The sequence below is a fragment of the Haliaeetus leucocephalus genome, unplaced genomic scaffold, assembly GCF_000737465.1.
Source record: "Haliaeetus leucocephalus isolate CR32 unplaced genomic scaffold, Haliaeetus_leucocephalus-4.0 Scaffold808, whole genome shotgun sequence".
Lineage (NCBI taxonomy): Eukaryota > Metazoa > Chordata > Aves > Accipitriformes > Accipitridae > Haliaeetus > Haliaeetus leucocephalus.
Window position 1 is genome coordinate 3720067 of NW_010973244.1, and position 13449 is coordinate 3733515.

The window sequence follows — 13449 nt, forward strand, 5'->3', positions numbered from 1 at the left end:
TGAAGCAGGATGTGAAGAAAAGGGTGGCCCTGGGTGTGGAAGAGTTCTATCATCAGAAACCAGGCTGAGGGCAAGTAGGAGATGTCAGAAAATAGATGCTCTAGCAAGCCTCTATGCGCCTATGGAAGGCAAGCAGAAAAAACCCTGGGCTTACAAGTATCAAGGGGACTAAAGGTTCAAATAGGCCTGCAGACCCTGGTTTGTCCTGCATAACTGATCACAAAAATCTCAGCATAGTAATCACAGGCACAAGATAGGAGACTACTCAAGAAAGTGAGTTGGGTCAGGACAGTAGCATAGGCACTGCAAGTCACCTTCTGGAGGTACCTCTGCCTCTCCCTTCACAATGAAGGATGCCTGCAGGTGCCTCAAATCAAATAGTGTTGAAAAGCGGTATTTTTAAGAACAGCTAGATCAGTGCTTCTGTAGCAGTAATGTGCTTTGTGATTGCCATTGTCGCAAATGATCCTACTGCTGCAACATAGGAGATAGCTCAGTAACCCCACATTACAGTAATTACCATAGTAAATTGGAAAAGACAAAGGGAATCGCACTTGTGTTTAGTCTAGCTATGCTGTGACAAGACTGGATCAGCAGGGAAAAAGAATTTTATTTTTTTTTTTAAAGACAGAATAAGGTTATTTTTACCCAATTTCTTTTCATGCATAGCAGAGCCCTTTTTATCCTACATGTTCTATAGCCTGTTCCCCAGGGTTGTTTTCTTTGCTATACCAAAGGCCCTTTCACCTCGCACCATAAGTTTGCTACACATGAAAACGCTAAACTAGGTACTTAATGTGCTACTTCTCCCACAATCCCACCTGAGAAGGGACAGGAAGAATGACATAAATGCAGCATTAGAACCAGCAGAAAAAATGATTTAAAGGATCACAGCACCCCTGTAAGTCAGTTCAACTTACCAACCAATGAATCAAAAAGCTCCTGCTTAAAAGACATTCCCCTGTCAAAGACTGAAGGTTTTTCTTCCTCACACAACAGTTGATACTGACATTGGATTATTCCTTCCCTCTACAGACATCTTGTTCCCTCGCTGTCAAACCTTCATCTTCCTGCAAAGGGCACCTTCTAGCATTTTCAGTGTACTTTTTATTAAACTGCATTTATTAAACCAGCTACCTCAAGGATAAAGAAAACCTCCCAGTATCTCCTTCCCTTTCCCCAGAAGGTAGGTCACCAGTTCCTACCACAGAACTAACCTAGTTACCGGAGGAAACCAGCTAGCCCTAACCCTCTTAAAGAAGTAATTTATCCCATCTCAGACCCAATTCCTATTCGCATCCCATGTCACGAGCTTGTGCTGGTGGCAGACGAGGGGACCCAAGAGGCCCCTTGAGCACACAGGATCCGTTTAGTAGGATGGAGCAGACTTCAGAGGGTTTAAGCCAGACTTCCCAGGCTTAGTTGTCTCACTAAAACTGCAGGGAGAAGTTCTAGCACTGCCGCTGTCCTTCATTCAAGGGAGCTGATGTTTCCCTACTATTTAAAATTCTTGATCCAGCTGTCCTTTCATTACTACTTTTGGACTGCGTTCTGTAAATTATGTTAGGCGCTTGTTTATTCAAAACACCCACCATCTCTCTAAGCCTCCCTTTGTAACAAGCTGCCAGCTTGCCTCTCTGTTCAGCTGATTCCCACTATCTGGGCTCCCCATCATCTGAATATATTTAGTCTCACCCAAGTAGTTTTGATTATCAAGATTCTACTACAGTCTAATTAGTGACATTTTTATTACTAATTTGTCACTCAGACACTTTCAGTCACATTAAAAATTCCTGCCAGCTTCTCTGAAATTGCTGTGTGCTTGCAGTCTTTTTCTTTTCACACAAGATCAGCTAAGCATTTTTATTTTGCTGGATCCTTGGGAGACTTTTAAAGAAACACTTAGGAAAATAATCTCAAGTAGAAAGAGACTTTTGAGCACTGCAAAGAGGATCTGGCCCAAGGAACTGATGTGTGGTATTTCACCTCTTAGACATCAGTTTGAATGCCACTGAGAAAGACAAAAACCACTCAGAACCTTTACGTGCTTTCCATTCTGTTCCTAAAGGTATGGAAGTAGTTGACTCAGGGCATAGCACGACACTTCCTCACACTCAACTTACCAGTCAGTGGCAACTCTGTGGTAGGTGCTAACAGTACGACATTTGCAATCGGCTGTGCCATGTGAGCTTCTGAGGAGCTGCAAGAGTGCTCCAAAACAAGCGGGAGGGTGAGGCTGGACTTGGTGAAAGTCTGCCAAACTCTGCCTGAAACTCAGCCCCACACATCCAGACTCAATACAGACATCAGAACAAAATGCCACGTGTTTGTATCTTTCGCTTGATATCTTCATATATGTCTATCCTTTCAATTGAATGGAAGATGAGGTTTCCACCTGCATGTTCTGGAAAGAAACACATTGCTCAGGCTGACCAAACTCAGGCCACATCACTGCACCTACCTTCACCAACCCCTGAGTTTAAGAGATAATATCAACTGCCAGGTTTAAAGCCAGGGAGTAAGCCTTATAGAACAGCACACACTGATGAAGGGAGACAATTTCTGGAGATACGGTACAGCTAAAAATGGTATTTAAAATTGCCAACTCAATATTACACTTTCTTCAAACAAAATCTGTCCTGCACTTCAGAAGGCAGCCACACATCCCTCACAAAGGGTTAATAAACAATGGTAATATGCATCTTATAGGCACAAGTAGTATGTTTTATAACTGTTAATTACACAGATAGCTGCTATTATAAATGGTTCTGAAGCAATCCATTAACCAGATGGCTTTTAGCAAATCAGAATTTATTACTCTTTTATGAGCTACTTATAAAAATGTAACTTTCAGATAAAGAATGTGAAACAGCTGAAGCAGTTGTCCATATCTGTTTACCATTATAGCATCTTTGAGGGTAGGGGGAGGGATGGAAGAAAATGTCTTATCAACTCTGTACAGACAGCTCATCCTATTGGAAACTACTCCCTTCTTTTCCTGGGGAAGGGCAACCCTCTCTTAGACTTCCGCTGCACTGGAGTGCGATGAAGTCCATCAGGCAAAGGCAGTGAAGGCAGTAGAGGATAACACTTCTCCTTTCTGAAACTCCGACAGAAGCCAAGGAAACAACTACTGTTGACGTGAGTAGGTTCAGGACTTCTGTCTTAAGTGCCTATGGCTGCACATAAAAGATAATGATATAAAACATCTGAATAAGTGTCTTGGTATTATACATGAGTTTATTACTTCCTCATGAATCTACTGGAGAGCATTAAGATTCTGAGTGAGACAAATGTAATTTATTTGCAGCCCAAGACATCAATATTTGTTCATATTTCTAAAGATTTTACATTAGAGATTTTGACAAGGTAAGTGTGGCAGCCTGCACTTTCAGCGACTATCCTTTGCACATGAGCATAGGAGAGGGTTAATTTTCAAATGTGTCAATAAAATCCATTTCACAAGTCTTATGGCCTAAATAATATCAGTGGGCAATGAACTGGAATTCACACTCATTTGGAACTTTAATAGATTAAACTCCAACAGAAAGTTGGCAGATAAAAAAAGTTGAGATTGAAAAATGGCTCCTAATGCTTGGGATTCATTTTACCGCATTCCTCCAAAGAATACTTGTCCAAGGAAAGCGTTACTTTCCTTGGGTTTGGGGTTTGTCTGCCTGAGTTTTTTTGTTAAAACCTAAGACTCCACCACCTTACAAGTTTGTGATTCATTCTCCTACACAAACTGACATCCAGAATGGTATGCCAGCTCATCACCCACAGTCCATCATACTTTAAGGAGATAAGCATTGAGCCAAGATTTAATGAAGTCACAGAAAAGCTAAGCAATGGTTTCAACACTTTACAGTGTTTTGCCAACAAGAGCTCAAAGAAGATTTATCCACCTCACCTTTACTCTCTAACCATTAATAAATCATACAAAAAAAGACAACGACAGCATTCGGTGTGCATTGCTATATAAAACCTCCACAGCTGATGAAGGCTTTTGGTCTCTTGCCTTATCAAACCCAAAGTCTCCATGTAAGTCTTGAGAGCATAAACTATGATAAGCTTTATTGCTTGAAAAGTTCTCAACAACCACCATACACAAAAAGAAGACTTGCTCTGTATGGATACTCACATCTTAGCATGACAGGATCTTTTCCCAACTTTCATTTGTAAATGAGGAAAATAAAGTCTGTGAATCTCAGTTAGATGAACATGTATTTTCACATGATTGGGTAGGATTTTCCAAAGAACTGAAGGTGACGAAACTTGCCAATTTTAAATAGCTCAACTGCTCCAGGCTACTTTGAAAAAGCATTCCTTATGCTTATTTATGTTTGGGTATATTACTACTTCAGTGTTTCTCTCAGAATGTGCAAATATGCCATATATTCCCCAGAAAAATATAGTGTGTCAATCTTCCCACTCAGCTTCCCTCCCAGCTGCTTCCAGCATGGATGCAGAATGCCTTTTCTAAACAAAATAAATAAAATAAACCTGTGCTACCACACTACCAATAGACTGAAACAACATTCTGAAAAAAACAGTTGTTTTAATACAAGTAAATGAATGGTTGCTTCTCAGTCCCTGGTGAACCTGGAGACAATTTGTTTATTTCAGCACTATATTTGAAATACTGAGTAAACCAGAAGATATCCCAGAAACGGTTTAACTGTCATGTCATCACAGTATTGGTTGCTCAGAACACGTAAGTTTGAAACTTGGCTGTGGTGCCAGATGCTCCTTTCTGTTTCCCTCAGTGTCTGGAAACATTTAGCACTTCAGAAAGACCAGAGAGGGGATGTACTTGCAGTATGATTTCAAACACAATTCCGATTCTGGTAGTGGTTCCCAAACACAAAATGAGGTATTATGTGAGAACCAGAAACATCTCTAGACCTATAAAAACCTCTTAAGTGACCTTCTATAGACACATATGGCTTGACAATCACTCATCCATGTTTGGACAGAGAGGAAAAGTTCTTCCACAGAGACGTCAGGGAAGGATTCAGTGCCCTGATGCAAATCTGTCTATGTTCCACTTTCATATCCTACTTTTTCTAAATTCCTTGGGGCAAGGTCAATAGCTCCTGAGTGACCGTAGAAAAAGAAATCACTGCAACTCCCAAGGGAGCAGAGACTGAAATGACTTCTCACCTCTCCACGCGGAGGAAAAGTGAAAAGGAGGGAAATGCACTTGGTTTCCCAAACTGAAGCTCAAAAATCTTCAGCCTGTATCAGAGTGGTTTTGTCTCTAATCAGAGCATTATTTCTTACCATTCTCTGTAATTCTGAAGACATTAGCATGAAATCACTGAATCCACTGATATCCACTCTCTAGTAGCATGTAACACACACTTCTACCTCCCACCTGAACGTCTACAGTGGTCTTTCAGTCTCAGTAAGAAAAAAGGCATGTCCACAAAAGTTCCACTTCTACAGGCTAAACAACTGTGTCTATGAATGAAGAAAAACACATCACTAAGCCTGAGTTGCTTCAACCAACCACACTAATTCACAGGAAATAGTGATATTCTTTTATAATACAATGCTAGATAAAGTATCGCAAATAAACTAGGAATAAGATTAGCAGGCCAAAAAACACCACTAAACCATTCCAAACAAAATCTTTTATAGTTGCTTTTTAGCAGTGCATTCAGTTTGCAGGCAATGATCATGCCATTCTTCTGGAGATGGGAATGAGACGGATACTTCTTTATTATAGTCAAATGGGACACATAAAACGTAAAACAAATTTGCTGTCCCAAAGTGTCTTCAAGATCCTTTTTCCTAACCTTTTATGGCTAGTGAGATGGGTTATCAACTACAGCATCCTGCACTGCCTTGATAAAGAAGTGCCCTAGACAATATGATGCTACTGCATCAGCAGGAACAAAGGTTCAATGCGCAGTTATTCATGTTATTTTAAGCAGTCCCAGAAGGGATAAGACACCACACTTACCAAAAAAAAAAAATTTAAAAAAAAATTGCTAAGACTTGCAGCAAACTTCAACAATATTGCACATCTCTAAATTTAATATCTAAATGAGAACAGCAGTGGCATGCACTTGCAATATAAGAGAAACCTCTTTTAGTAAAGATTTATTACACTAATAACACTAGAGCCTACGTATTGTCCTGCACATTTTGAAAAAGGACACTGCATATGTATATATAAATTGCCAGAGATGAACAGTGGGTCACAAACAAAACTTAAAATGTTGAACTGCTTCAGCCAAATTGATAGTGCATTTATTATTTCTACCCTTTTTATACATTTTTGCATAGTCAGTTCTGCTGCCAAAGCATTTCTAGAAGGTGAATACAAAGGATATCAAGCACTATAATCACTGAATGAAATATGACTGATGCATTAATGCTCACTCAAATCTATAGATCTAAAGAAAAAGCAATAAAATTAAATGCATGATTTAGAAGTAAGCTTAAATACTAAACTGATCCTAAATTCACTGAGGAAAGCAAACTTCACAAATCACTGCCAAGAGCATTAGCAATCTCCCTCCCGGACAAAAGGTCAACCTTAGATGCCTTGTTAATATGTATCTGGGTTTTACAAAGTTCTAACCCCAGGGTTGCTCTATGACAAAGGTGCATAGGCCTACAAAAAAAAGAGGTGGTCAAGGAAAATGACAACCAAGACAAGTTCAAAATTAGATGGTAGCTTCACAGTCTCCAGGGTCTTAACCTCATTGTCCTTCCCCTATTGCTATATAGAAAAGGAAGGTTTGAGATGGTTAATGGGAAAGACTTGAGGTAGAAGACAGATAACAGTGAGACTAAATAAAGCAGATTAACTATAGATACCAGCTGCCACAAAATTGATTTGCCTCTTGTTTTTGCAGTAAACTGGCCAAGGAAACAGAAGAGAAAATAACCTCACATCTGGGCTGCTATTCAGCCCTTCCAACCTCCTCAATTTTAGGTGCCTAGCAGATGTATCTAAATTTCTGTGGAGAGCCAGAAGACAACTCAGATCCCTGTCCATCAACTAAGAGGAAAACACTGGCACCAGCCTAAGAAAATCCAGCTAAATGTCCCAAGTTAAGTGAGATGTAACTGGGGGACCCAGTGAACTACTACTTAAGCAAAATGGGAAGTGCAACTTTAAACCTCATCACCGTGACATTTAGTCAACATTTGCTATGCCTCATGCACCCTCTTACGCTTTCTCTTCTCTTTCAAGAAGCAGAGGGAAAGGCAGACTCACAAAAGAAAGGGAGACTGGCTTTTGCCAAACAGCTGCTAATACCACATTTATATTACAGCAACATCAAGGACAATGTATAGACAAATTGGAAGAACCAGTCTACTTCTGTAATATGTTGATATTCTCAGGAATTAAAATTGGTCATAATCTCTTTTTGCCTGACCTAATCTTATTTCCTAAAAATTATGGATTATTCAGTAATGCTCTATGTACTTAGGCATGTTCCGCTCCCTCTCCCTCTGCCCATGTCTTTGCTCATTCTCCATTCCCACCATAACTTTTGAAAAAAAACCAAACAAACCAAGAAGCACAGTCTCCAAGATATGAATTTCCTTTGACTATGAAAAACAAGCAGGTAAGTAGAGTGAACCAAAACAGACAGTTCTGTGAGATATTCAGAGGGTTCAACAGGCTCTAAGTTCTTGGTGAGACTACTGTTCCCAGCAGAAGCTTCTTTGGATGGTCTAAAGCCTGTCCTGCAATTTAAATACACCTTTGATACCACATAACAGCTTCACATACATTTGTCAAAATGATTACATAGGTCAGCTAAGCAGAATTGACACATGATCTATGTCACGCTCAGGTCAACTCATTTGGCAATGACCAAATTCGACTTCTTGAGGACGTTTTGCTGATATTAATCACCTTCTCTAGAAACCTCATCAAAAATCACGTTCCAGATCTGTAATAACTTCACGTCTTTTTAGCAGTGAAAAAGTGTAAGTCTGAGTGACCACAGAGGCTCCTTCAAATGCAGCATCTGTCACAGAGGACACAATTTTTCACACCTTATGAAGCTAACACCAATTCCATCATTTGCCTCATTATCATCTGGAAAGAACAGGAGCAATGTTTACTTAAACTGGGATAGGAAATAAATAACTGTGAAAATTAGAGAGATCATTTCAACATTTCTTCTGTGATGTAGGCCTACCTAGAAAATTCTGTTCCTGACTTTTAAAATTCTTCCACTTGTAGATTTTACAGATCGAGAGAGTATACCACACTGCTGCATTGTAATGGTTTGTTCACAGTCATGCTCTGCCTAAGGAGTAACGGACTTAATATTTATCCTCCTAGGAATAGAAGGTATAATTCTCATTCCCTTTATCTTGGATTAGCTGTCATGACAGTAAGTGGACTGTTCAAACATCCAGTGTTTTCAGTGGTTTTAAATCATGATGAAACACAGGCTAAGCTGTTAAGACATGCTGCATGACTGCATGCCTCCGTTGCTCAGTGCTCAGCTTCTCTCCCAGTCCTGAGTGGGTAAAAGGGAAGGTTGGGATGTATTTTAGAGGGAGGGTCACTGTCCTCTTAAAGCCAGAGCCCATTTAAGATGTGAATTTGGGCATCCAAAACCAACAGATAATCAAAGTGTCTTTCTTTTTGAATGATCTGGGCCAGATACTGCACTTACAGCACTTTTGCTTTGTACCTCAATGGACTTCATCAAAGCAGTTTTAGCTGCCTTAACCCTGTATTAAACATGAGTTGAGTTATTTTGTTGAACGTAACTTTTCACAGGCTAAATAACTTCCTCAAAATTCTTTGTAAAAATCTTAAGATTATTATTGAAGTGCAGAACTGGCATAGCCCCAAATTAATTTTAAGTCATTGTGACAGCATGTTACAAATGCGTGGTCTTTCTTAGGCCACTTATGTTGCCCAATAGTGGAGTCTAGGTGCACTCTGAGCCTCTCCAGTTCTTTCACTTCAAAATATTTGGTGCCTCTTCGAAGATTTGCAAAGTCAAATCAGTCCCTCTTTCTCTGTTCCTCCTCAAACGAAACACATTTCAAGAGTGATGTGCTAGACTTTACCATCCAGTCTAACCTGACTATTGATTATTCATAGCTTATTACACCTCACAAACACCAAGCTAACACTATGGACTACTGGAAGCTAGGAGCTAATGCAAAGTGCTTGATGCAGGTAACATTGCGAACGTTGAAAGACAAGTGCATGTTCAGACATAAGCAAAAACCTAGTTACCTGCTGAACAACTCATACTGCCAGAAACAGAAGTCCCAAGGAGCCATACCCTGAGTTCTGAACATAAGCAGCAAGGGTTTGAAGTATGAAGGAGCTGGAATTTTTCAAAAGAAATTCCAACACAATAACATTCATACTCTACAGCACTGAATTACTTCAGTGCTAATGCAGCTTACATTGAACCAACATTCATTCATGTGGTAACACCTTATCCAGGACATTCGAGTTAATGTTAAACTTTATTTCAGTGAAAACAGGAGCAGGCCCTCTCTAAAGAAAGAATTTTATGAAGGTCTGAGCCAAATTAATTCTAAGTTACTGGAGGAATATTGATATCAAGAGCCTCTACATTAGGTTCCTACTCATAAAGCTTCCAACAATGGAAGATGATAATAAAACACTTGTAAAAATTATAGGTTGTCCCTGCTATTTCTGAAGTCAATGGAATTTTCCAGAATGAGAAACCTATGACAATTTTTTCTTTCTGCTCCAACGGGATTCACTGTCAATGAAACCTAAGTCAGGCCGCTGTATGTCACCACTGTCTCCTCAGTGTACTAGCTAAAGAATTCTGAACTTGTGAGGAAAAAAATAAAGGTGTTAATAGCCACAATACTCGTTCCATTTTTATGTGCTAAGTTTTTGGCTTAAGAAACTGAAACTGAATCGAAGTCAACAGAGCTTCATCCATTTACATAAGCAAATCTTTGGTGTAATCAGAAATAAACAAGACAAAAAAACCCAACCAATACTCCAAAGTTCTAATATGGAACTGTTCAACTAATACGGATGTTCAACAGCTGACCATCCATGCTGTGTCCCATATATTAACATGTTCATGGCAGAGGAAACAAACTAAAATAAATGCAGAAAATCCTCATATCATTCTTACAATTTGTCATGCTCAGATAATATAATTAGCACTGTACATAGCTCCTTTGGCTTATCCCAACAAGATGCAGTTCACACCAAATCCAGCAAAACTACCTGATCACTTACTTTTGCTATGTAAAGCATAAGAATGACCCCAGTGAAGTCATCAGGCTTAACTGTTTATTTGGTATCAATAAGAACTATTTTCTTCTTACTGACACTCTTAGTGTCTCCAACTAGGTACCTAAAACTGAGGAGCCCAGACCTCCATTAACTTTTGAAAAAATCTGGTCTTCCTTTGCCTAGAAATAAACAACACCCACGATCCCAAACTCAAACAAAACACATCTGCATGCATCTCACACACATTTTGAATAACCTAACACCAAAATCTATTAAAGAAGCTTATAAGTAGTGACACTATAGAAGGTAGCTAACAAAACTAGAAAGGATCACAGAGAAAGCTGTCTCTGACACAAGTCCATCAGTCATTTTAGAACTTATATGGTATGTTGTGTGGCAAGCTATCTAACCAATTACACGAAAAAAATCTCACTATGCTGTTTTCAAAATGTAAATACACATAGTATTTTTTAGTAACACATTTATGTAATGCTAAAATCTAACAAAACAGCCTACCTGTACGAAAGAGCAGAGATAATGAGTAAAGCAGAAGTTAGCTATTTTCTGACTTACATGAATTTAAAGTTCAATTTTAATACTTGATAATATAGCTGAGCACAAGACAGTATGTAAACCATTTAGATGAGAAAACCAGCAATCCAACATCCATAATCTCAAACTACTGATGTCCCGTCAGGCAGTAAATACAGTGAAGGATGTATCCATCAGCCAAGTGACCAATAAATACTAGCATAGTATCAACTTATTACAGAAGAGTTAAACTGTTCACTGGATGAGTTACTCACTATTACAATCATGGCAATAAAGTAATGAAAACTTTTAAAATTCAAAGGCTGGAAACAAAATTAGATTTAGGTAAATTAAGAAGAGGAGATCCACTTTAAAAAAGCAAACACCATTTGAAATAACCACTGGACCAAGATTAATGGTGAGGTGTTTGTTCTAGTATGGCCTTTTCTTTTTTTTTTTTTTTTTTTTTTTAAGGAAAAAAAAAGTTTTGTCTGGCCTAAGGCAACCCTGGAGTAATAGAAAAAGGAAGACTAAAACACAATGGTTTGATCCAAAGGCCATCACAGCCAGTGAGAAGACCCTGACGTCAGCAACCCTAGATAACATCCATCTTTTACAAGACCTTACATCTTCACCCTAATAGTGGATTCATGCTAAGCTCTAGCTATGAAAATAATACTTTTACCCTGTAGTGACTCCCAGTGAAACAATCTTTAAACACTTTTCACTGTGTAGCTTGAGGCAATGAAAATCCAAGTGTTCCTTTTATGGGATTAAGAACCTGCTCTTTTCTGTCACAGGTCTTTCTTATGTTAACCTCATGCATTCACCCCTGCTCCCTAGGTTCATTCCCAGGACGATTTCTCTTGTTGAATCACGAACAAAATGAGCTATTAATCATTTTTCTATTGCCTTATGCTTCCGTTTCTGCTTGGGATGCTCTAAAGTATTCTCCTGACAATATTTTCCAAAGCTCCTTCTTTCAACTCTCCTCTGGGAAACATCATGGTAACCAGATATATAGTATGATGCTATCAAAGGCTTCCATATAGCAAATCTTGTGACAATAGAACTCCGCTAATGGGATTTGCATCCCAGCTCAATAGAAAAAAGCACTGTAATAACCTCCCCTTTTTTTTTTTTAGTGCTGTAATCATGCTTTTCACTAGTACTTCAAAGTAATTCTCTATTGTTCTGTTACTCTGAACTTCAGCTCAGCAGGGCTTAGCTTTTCAAAGGATCACAGAGGGGGATCTTAATTACTCATTTTTTTCATTTTTCAAACAAAATCTCAAATCCATTAAACAAACAAAAATTCCTTTTAGATCTCAGAATTTCCTGTTGCTGGATTCGCAGAGAATTAAAATTTAAAAAAAAAAAAAAAAAAAAAAATATGTAGCCTAGTATGTCTCAAGTTTTACCTAAAGACCTGATTCTATCACAGCTACTACTATGGTGAGGGAACTTGAACTGTGCAAAAGGCCTGGAAGATCAGCTCTGTTCTCAGCTTTGGCAATAACTATCTAAAAACTTGCAAAAATCAATGAGACCTACTTTTCAAAATGTCCACACACCTAGGCTACCTCTCAGGAGCCCTGATTCTGAACCAGAAAGGCACTAACAATATACGTGTCACAAATGGAAGAATTTTACCATATCTCTGGAGTCCTAAGCTTAGTTTTATGAAGATAAATGTAAACTTCCAGTTCACCACTAAAAGTCTGGTAGAGGTCAAGCTTATACACCAAGTCATGGACAAAGCCTGGTCTAGAAAAACTCTCTTCCCCAAATCCCTGCTAGTGCAAACTATTGCAAACTAGCCAGCCCTATTCAGGACCAGATTTTCTTGTTCCTAAAGTATATTGTAGATTCCCTACCCTCAAGAACACTTGAAATAACTTCCCACAGGCTCCTGTAGTTGAAGGACATTAAGTCACTGCATGCAGTCCAACAACAGCAACACCACTGAAAGAAAACATTGTTTAAATTGAGTGGCACAGAACAGCAAATTTAAGTTACTAAATACAGACTAGAAATTATATTCCTGTTTTGATCCAAATGTGGAAAAATGAACCTCATTGTTGACTTACCAGGAGTCTAATATTACTCAGGGGAGAACAAAGTAGTTTAGCTGAGGCCAGTGGTAAGAGTTACTGCTAGTCTGGATGCCTGCTGGAAAGTGCAATAAAGCATACAAGTCCATGCGACATCCCAATCACCATTTTTATGAACATTTTCCTATTTATTAATAGTAGCTGCTCTAAATTCAGTCAAGTTTTATGCCAGCTGCCAGTTCTGGGTCTAGTACAAATTTGAGATATATTACAAGTAAGTTCAGCTAGAAATGAAAATAAAAGGTGAGAAAAAAGTGCACCATATGCCAACAAGGCAAGTTCACTGCTGACATGTAAGAGGGCAAGTGAATGGCTGTACATACCAATAATTCCAGAAGCGTAGGTGAGTTCAACCACTAAAGACAATGGAGGAAAAGGTATCAATCATGGAGAAGAAAAAACAGCACCAGAGAAAGCCAGGTTATTTCCCTCCTGGTATTAAACTACAATACCCTTTTCTCTGCTCTGAGACATTCTAACTGTTCCAACTAATCTGTTACCTTCCCTGCAGTATATTTACCTGAGCTTTGCATCACCACTTGTATTTATACCTTATTTACCTTTGTACACAGCTCT